At 50.2% G+C, this 18,583-nt stretch overlaps 1 long non-coding RNA gene and 1 pseudogene across 1 annotated transcript; one reads left to right on the top strand and one right to left on the bottom strand.

The window, feature by feature from the left end:
• Window positions 1-18,583, bottom strand: part of LOC124974847 (probable RNA-binding protein 19) — a 470,746-nt pseudogene that overhangs the window by 288,805 nt on the left and 163,358 nt on the right.
• Window positions 91-1,573, top strand: LOC124974841 (uncharacterized). Its single transcript, XR_007106822.1, has 2 exons — window positions 91-181; window positions 302-1,573. It is a non-coding gene; the product is annotated as an uncharacterized LOC124974841 (long non-coding RNA).

Raw genomic sequence — 18,583 nt, 5'->3', positions numbered from 1 at the left:
CAGAGCAGGCAGTGCTGGGCGAGGCCTGTGCTCAGGAGCCAGGTCGTCCAGGCAGGACCCTGTCTACCAGCTCAGCCTGGGAGGTCCCGGCCCAGGTCCCTGGCCTCCTTGAGGCTGCGCCACCTCACTGCCTGGCACCTGAAGCAGCAGCTCATGAAAGGGACAGCCATGTGCTGAGCAGGTAGGAGCCTCTGTTCTTGCCTTCCCCAGGGCTGCTGTGTGCAGATCCCATCTGCATCTGTCCAGGGGACTCTGTCCACTCGTCCTCCTCACATGGACCAGGAACCTGTGTCTCCTCCAGGGACACCTCAGAGGAGCTACTGAAGCATCAGGCCTGGACCAAGCTGTCACCAGTGCCAACCACAAGCTGGCAGCCTGTGGGCAGGCCATGGACCTCGCTCCTGACCCGCAGCCTGAGGGAATCCCCCCAGCAGGGCCACAGCAGCACCAGCAGCAGGCAAGATGTTGCAGAGTTGAGAAGCCAGGCCTTGGACTCGTCTGAGCCCCGGCAGCTGTCCCGGCCCTTTGACTGCAGTCCTGGACACCCCAAGCCATGGTTGTCCTTCTGTCAGTGGGCACTGACCTTGCTGGCTTGGTCAGTGGGCGGGGAGATTAAACCTCAGGACACTTGCGTGCTGTCTGCTTCCTAACTGGGACTGTTGAGGGAGCCTGGGGTGTGGGTAGCGATGTCATTGTGGAGGGTGAGGCCAGAGAACTCCAGGCCCCTGTCCTGGGTCACAGCCTGAGGGCTGCGCATGATGCAGGCCAGGCCTGTCTGACCTGAGACCAGGAGCAGCAGAAAGGAGGGCCTGCTCCAAAACTGCCCAGGGTGTCCCTTCCTCAGCCCGACACGGCTCTGCCGTGGGGCACACTGCACAACAGGGGCAGACCCGTGAACAAACAGGAGGTCACTTCTCCACAGAGGCCTTGTGGTACCCAGCACCCAGCTGTCGAGTCACCCCCGGTAGACCCCGTTCCTGCAGGCAGCCCCGTATATGATTTTCTTTAAGAATGGTTTAAAAATGAAAAAATGTTAACAAATTTGGCAGTTACTTTGGATTTATCATCTGTCATAACTGGCTGCTGCTTGTCATCCACACAACACCAGGACTTAAGACAAATGGAACTGATACTATCTTGAGCACATTTATTTTGGCCGTGATTTACTTGGAGTGGAGGCATTGTTTTTTAAGAAAACATGTCATGTAGGTTGTCTAAAAATAAAGTGCATTTAAACTCACTTGAGAGACGTTCTCTTAGTTTAATACACGTTTAAACTAAATCCAACCTGTAGTGTTCCTGGAGAAGCTAGAGCCTGATTGTAGGCCACCATTAGAAAGCTGACTGTCTTCAGAAAATTGTTGCAGTGAAAACTACTGCTGCAACTGGAATATAAAAAAAAACAAGAATCAAAGTTTTAATTCTGACTTGTAATAAAGGGAAAGACATGCTCATAGCAGTGCCAACATTTGAAGTGTGGAACCCTACACACTGCATCACCTACAACGGAAGTAGTTAACCCTGGAAGAGATTACCAAAAGAATAAAAAGAGACTAACTCAGTTGGAAAAAAATAAAAAAGAAGAAGAAGTTAGGGGCCACCAGGACCGTTGTGATTTTTATGATCGTGCTGTGGTCGTCCTGGAATGAAGTCACTTGGAGCTAGGTGATGAGGGAAGCCTGCCCAGAGGAGGGGCTTTGTCATTCCTCCTGTGGGGCCATGGCTGGAGCCCTGCTCCATCCAGTAGGTGCCGTGAGTGGGGAGACTCAGCCACCTGGCAGGAGGTGGTCAGCCCTGGAACATGGCCTAGGGGCCTTCGGGAGGGGCTCTGGTTCATTTTGAGTGACAGTGACAGCTGAGCAAGGCTGGGGCTGGACCCGCTGTGGGGCCTGCACTTCTTGAGCCTGTAGTGACTCCTGCAGGGCAGGAGAGAGGGTCATGCATCATTGGGGGCCTGTGGCCTCCAGAGGGTCAGGAGGGAGCCAGGAAGAGAACTTGACCAGCTGGACCAGAGAGGGTGCCTGGGAGACAGAGGCAGTGCCCAGGCCAGAGGGACAGAGAACACAGGGACCCAGGGCCTGGAGACAGAGGCAGCACCCAGGTCAGAGGGACACAGAACACAGGGACCCAGGACCTGGAGACAGAGGCAGCACCCAGGGCCAGAGTCCAGAGGGAGGCAGAACACAGGGCCTGGGGCCTGGAGAGCTGGAGTGGCACTTGGGGGACAGGACAGGCTGTGTCCAGAGGCAGGGACCCCACCTGCTGACCCTCACATACACCCTCACGTGGACCTCAAGCCTGCCAGCTGACTGCATATCCCAGGTCCCTGCCATCCAGTGTAGCCAGTGGCGGGCACCAGCAGACATGGGGGTCCGGAAGATGAGCAAAGCCACCCTGTCCTGCGTGGCATCCTGCTGAGGTACAGTTCTGCCTCTGGTGCCACCACCCTGCCCAACTCCTTCCTGTTGTCACCCAGGGCCTCTGGCTCTCAGGTCTCCTTTGTTGCAGTTCCCCTGCTGTGACAGGGCCAGCCTGCTGGGGAGGCACTGAGGGAGGAGCCTGGTGGGACCTCAGGGGACAGGAGTGCAGCTGGGAAGGGCAACCACACTGGAGGCCTGGGGAAGCTACTGGGCCTGGCAGGGAGGGGCCGTGCAGTGGACAGGGCCCTGGCTTCTCCACACAGGGCCTGCAGCTGCCTGCAGGAGGGAGACAGTTGGACAGGGCCTGAGGGAAGGGAGGGTTGAGGCAGTGGCAGCCCTGCTTCAGAAGACCCCCATCCCAGTGTCCAGGTTGCTGCCTCTGCACCAGTTCTCCGTGTTTTCAGAGAGGCATAAGAATCCTAGGCTGGCCATGTCTGTTAAAGAACAAGCAGGTCATGGGTGGACAGCAGGGTCTCACGCCTCCTGAATGTGAAGTGGGGGTCAATATTATTTTTATTTTTAAATTATCATTCAACGAGGAGCAGATGCCCTGGATGTCAGATCTGGGCTGAGCCGGTCTGCGCCCATATGGAGAGCACGGGGCAGGGCCGAGAGGCCCTGGGCAGAGCCTGCCTCTGCAGGAACGGTGGGTGGGCCAGGCTCTCATTATCCACGTGCCCAGCCCCAGGTGGGCCCACATTTGGCAGGAAGCAGGCGAGCCTGCACCCAGGAGCAGGTGCCCTCCTGTTGCTACACATCCCAGCCCTTAGGACTGAGTGTCACTGGGTGGCAGGGGACCGGGAGAATCGTCTTTTCTGCCTAACTCGGGGACACTGGGTCAGCACTGGTGCCAGTCTGTCGATGCATGTGTGGAGGAGGGGTGGGCAGGAGGCAGAGTTTCAGCAGCCTGGAGTCTTCTGCCTTTTTCCCAGGACACGCAGACTGGCTGGTGCCCCATGCAGAAGCTGTGGGTCCTCTGCCAGCATCTCGTCACTTCTCAGGAGTGGGGCAGGTGGAGAGCAGCCCACCACCCTGCAGGCAGGAGGCAGGGACCGTTGGGCTGACCCTCCTCATCCTGCTCATCCTGCTCTCCATCACGGCCCTGGGCCAGGGGACCTCTGTGCTGTGCGGGGACCTGAGGTCACCCCACCCGCCTCATGTGGCTTCCCTTGCTGGGTAGACATGGCTGCTTCCTGGCCCTGGGCCCCCCATGGGTCAGGCAGGAGCGTCTCTCACTCCATGTGGCCCCACAGGTAGCGGGCCACTGCTGGGCTCTGTGGTGACAAGGACGGGAGGGATTACTAGGGCCTGACCTGCAGGTTTTGAGATATGGTGCTGAGCTCAGTCTCCACACCTGATTTGATTTGTTCTGCTGAGATTGAAATAGGAAATGGTTGCCAGTCAGAAGTTCAAAGAATGGGAGGGAGGTGCGCCCGGGGGAATTTAAATTTTAATGGAAATGCTTTGACCCTTTGGTGTGCCTTGCGGGAAAGGAGCACATCCCCTCCCGTGGGCACAAGCTTCCATCCCCCTTGCTGGGCTCTGCCAAGAGCCTATCCTCATTCCCAGCAGCATTCAGGATGAAAGCCCAGGGCAGCCCTTGCTTCCCAGGATAGGGTCCCCAGTCCCCATGCTGCCTTGGCTGTGCCCAGGCACCTCACGGCCCACAATTCTCCCAATCTCCGTATGGGGCAGGCCTGGCCCATAGATGCTCTGCTGATGCCCAGCACCCTTGCTGCCTCCCAGCTCTGTGATGTCTCCCGTCCTGTCCTCCGATTACAGGGCAGTGGCTGTGTCCATGCAGGTCATGTTTCCCTTCCTGGCGGATGCTTAGCCAGCACTTGCTGAAGAACAAGGGCCACTTCCTCCTCCCAGCAGCCACAGGGGGCGAGGCCAGGCGGTGGGATATGTGGACACGGGTGGGTGACCTGTCTACCAGAACACTGCGCAGAGGGAAGGGACTGGGACCAGGGCCCGTGGGGAGCAGGCAGGCTCCACCTGCAGGATCCCAAGAGACACAGTGCCTGCCAGGGAGGTGGCAGTGGGCAAGTACCACTGGACAGAAGGCCAGACCTGGACAGAGGAAGAGGAGCAAGGGCGCTGGCTGAAGGCTTGACTGGGAGAGCAGAGCCATGGCCAGCACCCCAGCACCCCAATCCAGAGATGAACTGGAGGAAGCAGGGGGCAGCACCTGAGACCAGTTCATGGGAACCAGGGGTCAGGTTTTAAATCCTTGGGCTAGAGGTGTCCAGGGGCCAGGTGGAGAACCCTGGGCAGGGGCGAGTCCCAGTGCAAGAGCCTGGACTGAGGGCATGATGGGAGCTGCCCCTTCTCTTTAAGAACTAAGAGGTGGAGTGGTGTCTTGCCCACGTGGCAGAGCTGGCGCACAGCTCAGGAGTTTCTAGGTCATAATTTGGTTGTGTTTGGGCTTGGGCTTGGTTTGGCCTTGTCTTGTGTTTTTGCACAGCTGGGGGTGGAGCCGGGGCCTTGTGCATGCCAGGCAAGCAGTCTGCCTCTAAGTTGCGCCCCAGGCCTGCCAGCCCTTGAAGTGACCATAAACCCTTTCAAAACAAAAATAATTTAGCTCGTTTTCACATTTCCCGCAAATACAGATCGATAACTAGCTCACTCAGTTTGTGGTTCTCCCAGACTCCAAGGAATGCCCATGAATCAATATGAGGAAAAGTATTGAGAAGATAAACATAATGAACACAAGGAAAAAAGGAACATGACTGAAATCACAGGGCAGCAGAACATGGGTCAGACAAGCTGCTGCTTTTATAAATAGAGTTTATTGGCACACAACCTGTGTTGGTTACTCATTGTCTAAGGGAGGTCACCACATGTGGCAGAATTGAGGGGTCCATCAGACCCACCTGCCCCTTTGCATCCAGCGCTGTCCCTGGTCCCAACCAAGGCTCACCAATCTCACAGATTGGAAAGCCAGTCCCAGCGAGGTCAAGTGGCTTCGCTGAGGTCACCGTGGCAGAACTCCCCTGCTCACCCTTGTGACTCCTTGCTGCCTGGCTTGTCCTGGGTCATTTCTCCTGCTTACCAGCACCGCCTGGGTCACATCCCACTTTCTGCAGCACGACCTTGACCTGCTTCACGACCTCTCTGTGCCTCAGTGTCCTCCCTCTGATGCACTGGGCAGGTGCCTGCCATGCGTGAGCTCTACACAGCCTTGGCTACAGTCACCCACATCCCTGGCGCCAAGGTTGTGCCCCACGGGCTGGCAGGCTCATCTCATCCCTGACCCCTGGGAGGCCAGAACAGTCCAGTGCGAGTGCCAGGCCAAGTTCTTCTAGATCAGCCTCAGGAGAGAAGAGATGAAGCCTCGTTACAGCATCACCAGAAGCCAGGCCTCATCCCTCCCATCCCTTAATGAGCCACACATCCCCTAATTGCAGCTCTCATGGAAATGATCTGCTGGGGCTGCAGCGCCCCATCCCTGGGCTCGTGTCAACAGCAGACATCTTCTTTTGCAGATTTCCAGATAGCAGCTGCTCCTGCCTTCCCTGGGGACTGTCAGGAACCCTCCCTTCTCCTGGTCTTGGGATTCCAGGTGACGCTGGCATGGGCACTCAAAGCACCCTCAGGCTCAGTCCCCAGCTAAGTCTTGGCAGGATCACAAGGCAGGGTGGACACTCCCCTACAGGTGAGGAAACAGGCTCCAGGAAATGAGCTGGCCACCATGGCCAATGACCCAGGAAAGTGCAGGCAGGAAGTGGATCTCCAAAGAACAGCAACTTGCTCTAAGCTGGGGGGACAGCTGAGTGGTGGCCTTCAGGGAGACGGTGGTAGGTTAGAGTGTGTTCAGCTGCGGTGCCAGACACAAACATTAGCAGGTGCATGTAAGGCAGGGGGATTCTCCCCCAGGGCACTGTTGGGAGGTGAGTGTCCCGATCTGACAGGGACTGTCACAGGACACCAAAATTAATCCCCTTACACAACCCAGAGGACTGCCCAGGGCTGCCTCCCAGCCAGTGTGAGGGGAAGGGACATGAACTCATGCCCTTCAGGGACACAGCATGGATATCCTCCTGTGGCTCCACCCACAGTCCTTTGGCCAGGACATGGACACATGGCTGAACTTAGCTGCAAAGGGTGCTGGGAAATGGAGTCATCACCCTGGAGGCAGTAGGTCCCGCGAGGTCGGGACAGCTCTGGCTGTCACCTGGGCCATTTTCAAGGTGAACCTGACCTTGATTTCCACCTGGTGAGCTGGATTTAGAATACAGCCACCTAAGCATGTTGGGTCCAAAAGTTGAACACACTCAGCCATTCTTAACCCTCTGAGCCCCTGAGCAGGAGTGTTCCGGAGAAACCCCAAGGAGTGCGTGGAGCAAACAACAGAGATACTTCTCTCACACTCGAGAGGCCAGAAGTCTGAAGTTGGGGTGTCAGTGGGCAAAGGGACCCTCCCTGCCTCTTCAGGTCATGGTGGCTTCAGATGTCCCTCGGCCCGCACCCGTACCCCGCCAGCCTCTGGCTCCACCTTCTGTGTCCCTCTGATCTCCCTCCACCTTTCTCTTAGGAGGGCCTGCCATTGACTTTGGAAATCCCCCAGATGATGCACAATGATCCTAGAGCCTTGACAGGCTCATCCACAGAGACACTTTCATTTTCCCAAATAAGATGATTTTGCGGGTTCCATCTTAGAGGGGTCACCTTGGAGCTGTCAGAGTCTGCTGGAGCCCTTTTCCCTCACTGAGCATCCTCCAGCAGCCTCCTACTCACCAGGCCTGAGCTGGTGGCTGGAGGCCCAGTGATTAGCACAGCCGGGTGGCCCTGCCCTCACAGAGAGCAGTCTGGCTGGGGAGATGGTCAAGGGGTGGGTAATTGGGTACCGAGAAGGGACATGCCAGTGACTGTAGATCCCAGAGGAAGGTCAGGGAGGGCTTCCTGGGCAACATCTAAACCAAGTCCCAGTAGGTCAGTAGAGGCCAAACTGAGGGATGGTTTTGCCCAGGGGCAGCAGGAGGCCCCTGAGTTCCAGAGGGAGGAAAGCAGCAGTGTTCTGCTGCCCCACACCCTACTGTGCAGGGACGCACCTCCCCACAGTGGACAGCCCCAGGAGGGAGTCCCTGTGACATATCCTGGTTCTCTGCACCTCCCCATGTGGTGCTCCTCACCTCAACAGAGAATCTCACCCACCATCTGCCCAGAAAGGCACCTCTTGCTGTACCTGGCAGACTGGGGAGCCCATGTTTGCAGTATCTCTCCTGCCTTCCCAAGAGGGACTGCTTGCCACCCCAGGGTGGCGTCATTGGCTGAGGGCGAGGCAATCATCAGCCAGTATGATCGCCCACCGCCCGTGGGGATAATCACAACGCCTACGCTCTTCTTGATCACAGGAACCAAAAGCAGTTTATTCCGCAAGTCTCAGACTTATATCAAGAACATCAGCTTATCAGAGAGTAGACTACCAGGAAAGTCAGCCTATCAAGAAACAGTCTCCAGGCAGATACCAGGGTTGCCTCATGTACAACAGCCAACCAGAGTTACTTTCTAAAACTTGTTTATGAGTGCAGCTATGTCTGGCAAGCTGCCAGGCGCCATCTTAGAGATTAGGCCAGGATGCGGCTCTGGGGCCCTCAGAGCCCACCCCTGACAAGCCAGGACCATGAGAGCCCAGCATTGGGCAAAGTGTGAGCTGCTGAATTGTAGCTTAAAGTTTGAGCTTAAATGATCAGTGTGTCAACTCTAGAAAAGTCTTTACTTATTCCTCTATGATATGGGAATGGAGAGACAGATGTAATGATCTTAAAAAGGGGCCCTGGTTGAAGATGGCATGGTTGTGTGAAGTATTGCTCACACTCCTAGCTCAGGCTGGGTTCATGGTCAAGTTCATGGCCAAGTTCATGGCTGAGTTCATGGCAGGGTTCATGGAGAGGTTCATATCTGGGTTTTGAAGTTGGCTTCCCAGTTCTGTGCTTTAAAAAAAGAAATCATTATTGGAACTGCCAAACCAATATTAAAACAAGTGACTTATGAATGAGCCTGGCAGGCAGCTCCAGGAATCTTTTTGCACCTCTTAATTTTGCAGAGAGAACAGAGCATCTCATGTGGGTGGGTCTCTGAGGATCACCAAAGCCAGGAGTGTACATGATTTTCCCTTCAGCTGGTGGTGTTTTCTAAAGTCTGAGAGGGTTTACTTTAGAAATGTCCCAAGGAGCAGTGAGGGCAAGAAGGGGCAAGTCCCAACGTCCCCGTGGGGAGAAATGCTCTCCAGACAGAGTGAAATGAGATAACCTTCGAGAATCCAGTGGTGCTCTGTAAACAGACCCTGAATGTCTCAGGTCTTTCTGTTTTTCTCTCAAGATATTTTACTTCTGTCCATGAGGGAAACCCAGAACTCTGGGAGGCCAAGCCCATAAATATTTTGGAGGATTCATGCCTTGATGGTAAGCCAACCATCCCCCCAGGATCTCTACTCCGAGGTGCTTATCTTAAAATGATGTATAAAGAGAAGTGCACTGTGGGAAGAGGACAAAGGAGACCATGTTGGCACTGTCCATGGCAGTGAAGACTGGAGATGACCCCCTGTGGGTCAGTTTTCCATTGCTAGAACCAAAAGAGCTAACAAAAACAACTCAGAGGAGGAACAGTGTTTTTGGGCTCATGGTTTCAGAGACTTAGTCCGTGCCTGACCCACTCCATCAATCAGGGGCCCAAAGTGAGGCAGAATATCATGGCAGAAAGTCCCAGTTGAAGAAAGCTGTCCACTCAAGGTAGAATACTGGTCCAGAAATAAAGCTAACTTCTGCCACGGGGAGGTTGGCAGCTCCCAGCTAACCTCCCTACCTCCTTCTGCCAATCCCTTCTGTGTGTGTTTACCAAGAGCCTATGACCTTACCGTGCCGGATACATGCACTAAGTGCACTGACATAGATGTTTATGATGTATGAAGTAATAAATACACAATAAAATCAAATAAAATGGCTTTAAAAACCAGTTTCAGTGATCCCTGATATGAACCTTCTCTTGTAAATGTGTATTTATTTATATCCTTGGAGAGGAAATAAAATGTTTGAGAGAACATGTCTAAAATGTCCTTGGGGGGGGAATCCAAGATGGCGGACTAAAGGGAGACTGTGTTCCTTGTCACTCCATAACTCTGGTATCAAGCAGAGGATATCTGTTTCTTGGTGAGGCAGATTTTGCTGCTTCTCGATCCCCTGCTATTTACCCCATTTGTCTACTGTAATCACCTGCAGTCTGCCAGCATATTGACACCTTTTTTGAGTGCAGATTGCTCACGGTCAGGCATCTATCATCCACCATTTGCCTGCCTCTCACTTGTCCATCACCTGCCTTACACCTATCCATCACCCAACGCTTGAGGTTCACCTCCCAATCGTCCAACAACAGTCAGCAAACTGATAACCGACTGCCAGTGGAGCACCAGCTGCCTGCTGTTGCCTAAAAGTTCACTGTGACAGTAACTGCAGATTTGATTACATGTGGCTGCCACCATTTTGAGACAACAGCCAGGCCCTGTAGGAACCCTGGCTGTACTGACTGAGCCCCATCTCCAGGATCCTTCAGCCCAACCGATCACTCCCTTACTCTGGGGCCCTCTCATCAACTGACTACTCCCTGCCATCAGGACCCCCAGACCAACTGGCTGTTCCCTATCACCGGGACCCCAGAACAACTGATTACACCTGGCCTCCAGGACCCCACAACCACAACAAACACACCAGACCTCCAGGACCACTGCCTGAACAACTGCACCTTGCCTCCAGGACCTACAGCTGACTACGTCCACACCCCAAGCTGTGCTCCCCATTTGCCAACACATTTTGAAGCCAGAGTGGCCATCTTTGATAATCCTGAAAGCTGTACCTCCGATCCGAGGTACATCCTGAGACGCCTGCTGGAGACTTGAAGATCATTGTCAGGTACCTCTCATGCATCAGGATACTGAACTCTGGGAGGTTTCATTACTATATGACTGTTATACTGTAGATTTTCTTTTTTCTCCTTATAGAAAAAAAATTAAGTTTTTATTTCTTTACTTCTCTTGCTCTCTTTTCCTTTTGTTTACCTGTTCCCTCAGAGTCTCTTTCTCCCTTTTTTGCATGCTAACATCCAATTTCTTTTGATTACACTCTCACCCTTTTTATTATCTAGAACTTCTGTATATTCATTTTCATCCCATTAACAGCCACATTCTACATCCCTCTGCATCCTCTTTGTCCTCCATTAGAAACTGCAGACCTTATTGCAAATCTGTTTGTTTTATTGAAGATAATATTTGAACTCATTCTGTTCATTATGACAATTTTGTTATTGTTCTCATAGGGGCTATTTGGTCTAGGATTGCATAGAGTCTGAATTGGGCACTGCTAATATTGATTTCCCCTTAAGAAAGGGTTTTGGAAACCTATAGGGCCACTATAAGCCTACAGGGGGAAATCTGCAATACCTCATATCTGCACTGTTAGAGGAGAAGATACTTGAACAACATGAAAATACAAGGGAAGAAAATGATCCAAACAAATCTAGATTGTATGCTAATATAATCAAATGACAGTATGTTAGAAGAAATGTCAGAAAGGAACTTCAGATTATACATGATTAAGATGATTCGTGAAGCAAAGGATAAGATAATAGAGCAAATGCAGGCAATGAATAATAATACCAATAAGCTGAAAGAGCAACTGCAGGAAGCAAAAGATCATTTCAACAAAGAGATAGAGATCTCAAAAAAAAAAAAAAACCAGAAATCCTTGAAATGAAGGAAACAATAAACCAAATAAAAAACTCAATGGAAAGCATCACCAAAAGACTAGACCACTTGGAAGACAGAACCTCAGAAAATGAAGATAAAATATTTAATCTTGAAATAAAGTTGCCCAAACAGAGAAGATGATAGGAAATCATGATCAGAATCTCCAAGAACTATGGGACATCATGAAAAGACCAAATTTAGGAATTATTGGGATTTAGGAAGGAATGAACAACCTATTCAATGAAATAATATCACAAATTTTCCCAAGCCTGAAGAATGAAATGGAAAATCAAATACAAGAGGCTTACAGAACACCAAAAGCACAAAATCACAACAGATCCACACCAAGGCACATTATAATCAAAATGCCTAACACTCAAAATAAAGACAGGATTTTGAAGGCCGCAAGAGAAAAGCATCAGATTACATATAGGGGGAGACCAATATGGATAGCAGCCAACTTCTCAACCCAGACTCTAAAAGCTAGAAGGGCCTGGACCAACATATTTCAAGCTCTGAAAGAACATGGTTGCCAACCAAGAATCCTATACCCAGCAAAACTAACCTTCAGATTTGAAGATGAAATAAAATCCTTCCATGATAAACAAAAGTTAAAAGAATTTACAAATAGAAAGCCGGCACTACAGAATGTTCTCAACAAAATAATCCATGAGGAGGAAATGAAAAACAACAAGGTAGGGCAGCAAAGGGAGGAACTACCTTTGAGAAAAACCAGTCAAAGTAGAAACCAAGCCAACTTAAAAACCAAAAAAAAAAAAAAAAAACCAAATGACTGCAAATACAAATCATATCCCAATAATAACCCTGAATGTTAATGGCCTAAACTCATCAACCAAAAGACATAGACTGGCAGAATGGATTAAAAAGAAAGACCCAACAATATGCTGCCTCCAAGAAACTCATCTCATAGAAAAAGACATCCATAGTCTAAAGGTGAAAGGAAGGGAAAAAAACCTACCATGCACATGGACTCAGAAAAAAGCGGGGTTTTCCATCCTTATATCAGATAAAGTGGACATTAAGCCAAAGTTAGTCAGAAGGGATAAAGAAGGACATTTCATACTGATTAGGGGAACCATAATCAGTTTAGTTGTTGACATAATGATAGTAAATATTTATCCCCCAAACAATGGTGCATCCCTGTACATCAAACAAATCCTTCTCAATTTCAGGAATCACACAGACCACAACACAATAATTCTGGGTGACTTTATCACACTGCTGTCACCACTAGATAGCTCTTCCAAACAAAAATCGAACAAAGAAACCATAGAACTCAATAACACAATAAATAATGTAGACTTAATAGACATACATAGTGTTAGGTATAAAGCCACCTTTTCCTCTCCCGCTACAGGCATCACCTGTCAATCTGCCGTTAAGCCCGCCTTTCCCGTTACAGGAATTTCTGGCTTATGTCGCCATAACCTTCCTGCCTCCCACATTACGTTCCAATATGTCATTGGTCCATCAGTCAGTCTGTAATAATTCTCCTCCATGATTGGTTCCTCCCAGCCCGCAAAATTCCAATACAAAGAACCGTGCGCCATCTTCTGCTCCCTCTCTTTCCCTTTCCCCTTTCCCCCGAGCAGACACGTTTTGTCCGCTTGAATAAAAGTTCCTCGTGTGAGACCTGTATCTGCGGAGCATCTTTTCTGGGAGTTATCGATGAACCAAAACTGCCCCCTTTACATCTAACTAACATCTGGTGCCGAAAGACCCGGGATGGTTTTTTTTTCCGCTGACTAAGCAAGCGGAACCCCATCCGATTTCTCCTGTGCCCGCAGATTCAGGCTCTCCTTCCATTTACCTGGATGTCCAGTTTTCTGCATACAACACCGGACTCCAAAATTGGTGAGTTCCCCTTAGGCAGGCCCCTGACCATTTAAACACATCTCGGCTACCCGCACCTTCACCTGCAGTCCACTGCAGCCCCCCTCCTTATTATAAAGCAGCCAGTCCCCAGCTCCCTCCGCCGGCTCGAAGCCTTTTGCTGCCGCCCAGCGGCTTCATCTCTCGCCACCCTGTGGCTTCACCCCTCGTGGCTCCTGCCACTCAACTGCCAAGGTGTGGGGGTACCTCCTTGGTCCTCATAATTGGTCTTAGTTGTTGGGTGGATGTCTGAATTTTATGGTGCTGTGATTCTTTCTTAGGGTTTGAAGTTTACTCACTTCTGCCGCTGCTAGTCCCTCTCGCTGCTCTGCGGCTTTTCTCCCCCTCCTCTCGCGGCTCCCTCTTGAAACCCTGGCCAGGTCTTCAAACCCTCTCTCGGCTTTTTGCCCGTTTAAACAGCGATTTCGGGTGACGACCTAATCATTGTTTTTAACCTCTCGTTGCCTGGTACCGTGGATTCTGGGACGCCAAATCCACTACCCAGGTGGGTCTCAGTTTACCATGAAATTCAAAACATCCAACCCAGCAAACTCGCCCCTGAGATGTTTATTAAACCATCTCAAATCCCTTCACCTATTCCCTGAATAAGAGCTAAATTGTCCTTTAGATAGTAAGTCAGAATGGTCTATTTATGACACCCTGAATTCTAGTTTTTTACTAGGTATAATTGTATGCCTATTTGTACTAGTTATAATTAAATACATATGTGGGCAACCTGGTGAATGGAAAGGAACTTTTCCCCTTCGTGTTTTTTCTTTCTTTCAGCCTAAACCTAATCTCTGCTCTCCCAAAAAACCTGAACCTGTTCTCTTGGCTTCTCCCCCACCTTTTAACCCTTCTTTCCCTTCTGAGTTTGATCCAGCCAATGAGTCATCTCCTTACAAGCCTCCTACTGCAGAATCCCTTACCCATTCTTCTTCTTTGCCTCATTCTGTTTCTCCTTCCGCTCCTCCATTCAGCCCACCAAGTCCCCCCAACACGAGGTCTCGTGCATATCTTAGCCCCTTTACGGGAGGTGGCTGGCGCGGAGGGAGTAATCAAAGTTCATATCCCCTTTTCACTGTCTGATCTGTCTCAAATAGAGAAGCGGCTAGGTTCCTTCACCTCCAACCCTGCAAACTTCATTAAGGAATTTCAATACCTTATCCTGTCTTATAACCTTACCTGGCATGACATTTACATAATCATGTCCAACACCCTAACCCCTGAGGAACGCAGGAGAGTCTGGGAACAGGCGCGCGATTATGCAGATGACATTCATCATTCGACCCCAAACCATCCCATTGGAGCTGAAGCAGTACCAAATAGAGAGCCCCTATGGGACTATAATACTGAGGCTGGGTGTCTACAGCGAGATAGGTTTCAAACTTGCATCCTTGCAGGTCTACGAAAAGCTACTATTAAACCCATTAACTATAATAAACTTCAGGAAGTAATACAGGACAAAGATGAAAACCCATCAGCATTTCTAAGCCGCCTTACAGAGGCCATGCTTAAGTACACCAACCAGGATCCTGAAACCCCAGAGGGACGGCAGCTACTTATGACTTATTATTTTTCCCAAAGTTACCCTGACATAAAGATGAAATTGAGGCAGTTGGATAGGGGGCCCCTTACCCCACAGCCAGACATTCTAGCAGTGGCATTCAAGGTTTATAACAGAAGGGAAGGAAAAAAACAAAAATTAAAATACCAAATGCTGGCCAAAGCCTTTCAGCCGGCTAGACCTGCCCAACTGTCCACCGCTAGGGGCGCCCAAGCTCCCAGAAGATCTGCAAGCCTATGCCTCAAGTGCAGGCAAGAGGGCCACTGGGCACGAGCCTGCCCCAACCCCCAGCAGCCCCCAAGTCCTTGTCCAAAATGCCACCAACTGGGACATTGGGCAGTGGATTGCCCTGGTGCTCAGAGAAGTGCCAGGTCATCCTTGGTCCCTCCCTCCAGCGATTTGCTGGGATTGGCAATGGATGAATGAAGGGGCCCAGGACTCCTACACCTGACAACCATCACGACTCAGGAGCCCCGGGTGACCCTTACGGTGGCAGGGAGGCAGATCCCTTTCCTTATAGACACTGGAGCCACATTCTCAGTGCTGCGGGAGTTTTGGGGACCGACTTCCCCTGCCAAATCCTCTATTGTCGGGGTAGAGGGAAAACCATATAATCCCCTACAAACCCCCCAATAAGCTGCCATATAGGACAAATTGGCTTTACTCATTCCTTTTTAATAATTCCTTCATGTCCCATTCCCCTTCTGGGAAGGGACATCCTAACCAAATTGGGTGCCTCTATTTCCTTCTCACCCACCATGCGCCTTAGCCAAGACTCCTTTGCTATTCCTCTCCTTATGACCCTACAGGAATATACAACTCAAATAGAGTCCTCATATCCCCTTCCTCCCTCCCTGGTTGACCCCAAGGTCTGGGACACTCATACACCCTCTGTAGCTAAATGCTCACCTATACTCATTCATCTAAAAGACCCAACATCTTACCCAGCCCAGGCCCAATATCCCCTTCCCCAAAGGAACCTCATAGGACTTCAACCAATCATCCAGGATCTAAGGCAGAAAGGCTTTCTGCGCCCTGCCAACTTGCCTTATAACCCATCCTGGCTGTTAAGAAATCTAATGGATCTTACCGTCTAGTGCAAGACCTCCGCATCATTAACTCAGCAGTGGTCCCCATCTTTCCCATTGTATCCAATCCTTACACCCTACTTTCTTCTATCCCGTCTTCCACCACGTACTTTTCAGTGCTAGATTTAAAGGATGTGCTTTTTTACTGTCCCACTTCACCCTGATTCACAGGATCTCTTTGCTTTTACCTGGACTGACCCTTTCACTCAAGTTTCTTCTCAGCTGACCTGGACAGTTCTCCCACAGGGTTTCCGAGACAGTCCTCATCTTTTTGGCCAAACATTATCTCAGGATCTTACTTCTCTCACATTCATTTCCTCCTTCCTTTTACAGTATGTTGATGATCTTCTTCTATGTAGCCCCTCTCTTGAGGACTCCCAAAGGGACACAATTAAGCTTTTGAACTTTCTGGCTGACAGGGGTTATAGAGTTTCTCCAGCAAAGGTGCAACTTTCCCAGCCTCAGGTTGTTTACTTAGGTGTCAGCCTCTCACCTGGATTTAAAGCCATCACTGTAGAGAGAAAAGCATTAATACAGGACATGCCCACTCCATCCACCAAAGAAGAAATCCTTTCCTTTTTGGGATTAGCAGGATATTTACGATCCTGGATCCCCAATTTTTCCATCCTAGCAGCTCCCCTATATGAGGCTTCAAAGGGTACTCCCACTGAACCTCTCCTCAACACAGTGGAAGCCCCTTTCCAGATCTTAAGGAAAGCCCTTCTTCAAGCTCCAGCCCTACATCTCCCTGACTTAACCAAACTATTCTACCTGTTTGTCTCTGAGAAAAGTGGATTCACCCTGGGGGTCTTAGGACACATGTTTGGTCCTACTTTTGGACCAATAGCATACCTGTCAAAGAGGTTAGACCCCACTATAAGGGGCTGGGCACCATGTCTTAGAGTATTAGCAGCAGCATTTGTCTTAATTCAGGAATCAAAAAAACTTTCTTTCGGGGCTTCCACCAAAGTGCACTCACCTCATCATCTATCTAAGCTTCTTACTTATAAAGGTCTGCAGATGCTACCACCCTGCCGGGTGTTAACCTTACAAATCGCTCTTATTGAGGACTCTTCCATTTCCTTCAAAACATGCTCTCCTCTAAATCCAGCCACCCTCTTACCCCTACCTTCCAATATACATACTTCTGCAACCCACAGCTGCCTTGAGACCCTGGGAGATTTACTTCCCTACCCCTCTAACATCCAGGAAGGAGCTCTACGAAACCCTACTTTCGTATGGTTCACTGATGGAAGCTCATTTCTCCATAAAGGAATCCGTCAAGCTGGATATGCCATTGTCTCTCTTAAAAAGGTAATAGAATCGGGACCACTACCCAACAACACTACCAATCAACAGGCGGAACTAATTGCCCTTACCCATGCATTCACCCTCGCAAAGGGACAATCCCTCACAGTCTACACTGACTCCAAATATGCTTTTCACATTATCCTCTCTCATGCTGCTATCTGGAAAGAGAGAGGCCTTCTTAGTACAAGAGGAAACTCCATCACCAACTCTAGTTACATTCTAAACCTCCTTGAGGCTGTTCACCTCCCAGCAACTATAGGCCTTGTACATTGCAGGGCCCATCAAACACATCAATCATTCATCTCTTCAGGTAATAACAAGGCAGATGAGGAGGCTAAAAGGGCTGCCCTCTCATCCAGGCTAGCCCCTATTATGGCTCTCCATAATCCTTTGCCTTCACCACCCCCCAACAGGGAAATACTTTCTTACCTCCATTGTCTGTTTCACCCCAACCTTTCTTCACTCTTACAATTTGCTAAAACTCATCTGCAACTGTCTTCCTCTGATATCTCATTTCTAAAGGAACTCTCTTCCTCATGTGAAGTCTGCCTGTGAACAAATCCTACAGCTGTCAGGCCTCCCATTTTTCCAACTCACCAAGCCTGTGGCACCATTCCAGGGGTAGACTGGCAGCTTGACTTCACTCACATGCCCACAGTAAGGAAGTCTAAATACCTATTGGTTATGGTAGACACCTTTTCAGGATGGATTGAAGCCATCCCCACCTCCAACAAAAGGGCAATAACTGTCTCTACCTTCATCCTTCATGAAATCATCCCTCGCTTTGGAGTACCTACTTCCTTCCAGTCAGATAATGGACCTGAATTCATTTCCCAGGTCACCCAACAACTTGCCAAGACTCTTGGGGTCCCTTGGAATTTCCACATCCCTTTTCACCCAAAGTCATCAGGCAAGGTAGAAAGAGCAAACCGAACTCTTAAAAATGTTTTAACCAAGCTCTCCTTAGAACTTCACCTCGACTGGGTTGAACACCTGCCTCTCGCTCTTCTGCGTCTTCGCTCACTCCCAAAGAAACCAACTAATATTTCCCCTTTTGAGTTAATGTATGGTCGTCCCATCCTGCCACCTGGAATAGTGCCCCTTCCTTCCCTTCTTCCTTCTCAAATATCCATTCCTCTCCTGAATCACATTCGAGCATTTCTATGGGGTTATGCTGACTCCACCCTACCCAAACCTTTATCTGGCCTTCTTACCCAACCTCTTCAAATAGGAGACCATGTTCTTATTTCTCCTCCTCAAGAAGCTACAATCCCTCTATCTCCCAAGTGGCAGGGACCCCATACAGTGATCCTAACCATGCCAACAGCTGTCAAGGTACAAAATCTACCAGGATGGCTACACATTTCTCGGGTTAAGCTCTATTCTTGGTCCACTAACCCTTCTCCAGCTCCTAATCCACAGGCTTCTTCTAACCGATACTCAGCCACTCCTGTGGGACCCCTTCATCTCAGACTGAAGATCATGAAGCCCTCCACCCTTCCTCCCATTCCAGAAACTGGGAGCCAGACGATACCAGACAACCATACCCAGCCATAAGAACCAG

This window comes from Sciurus carolinensis, unplaced genomic scaffold (assembly GCF_902686445.1).
Source record: "Sciurus carolinensis unplaced genomic scaffold, mSciCar1.2, whole genome shotgun sequence".
Lineage (NCBI taxonomy): Eukaryota > Metazoa > Chordata > Mammalia > Rodentia > Sciuridae > Sciurus > Sciurus carolinensis.
This window is presented reverse-complemented; position numbering and strand designations above follow the sequence as displayed.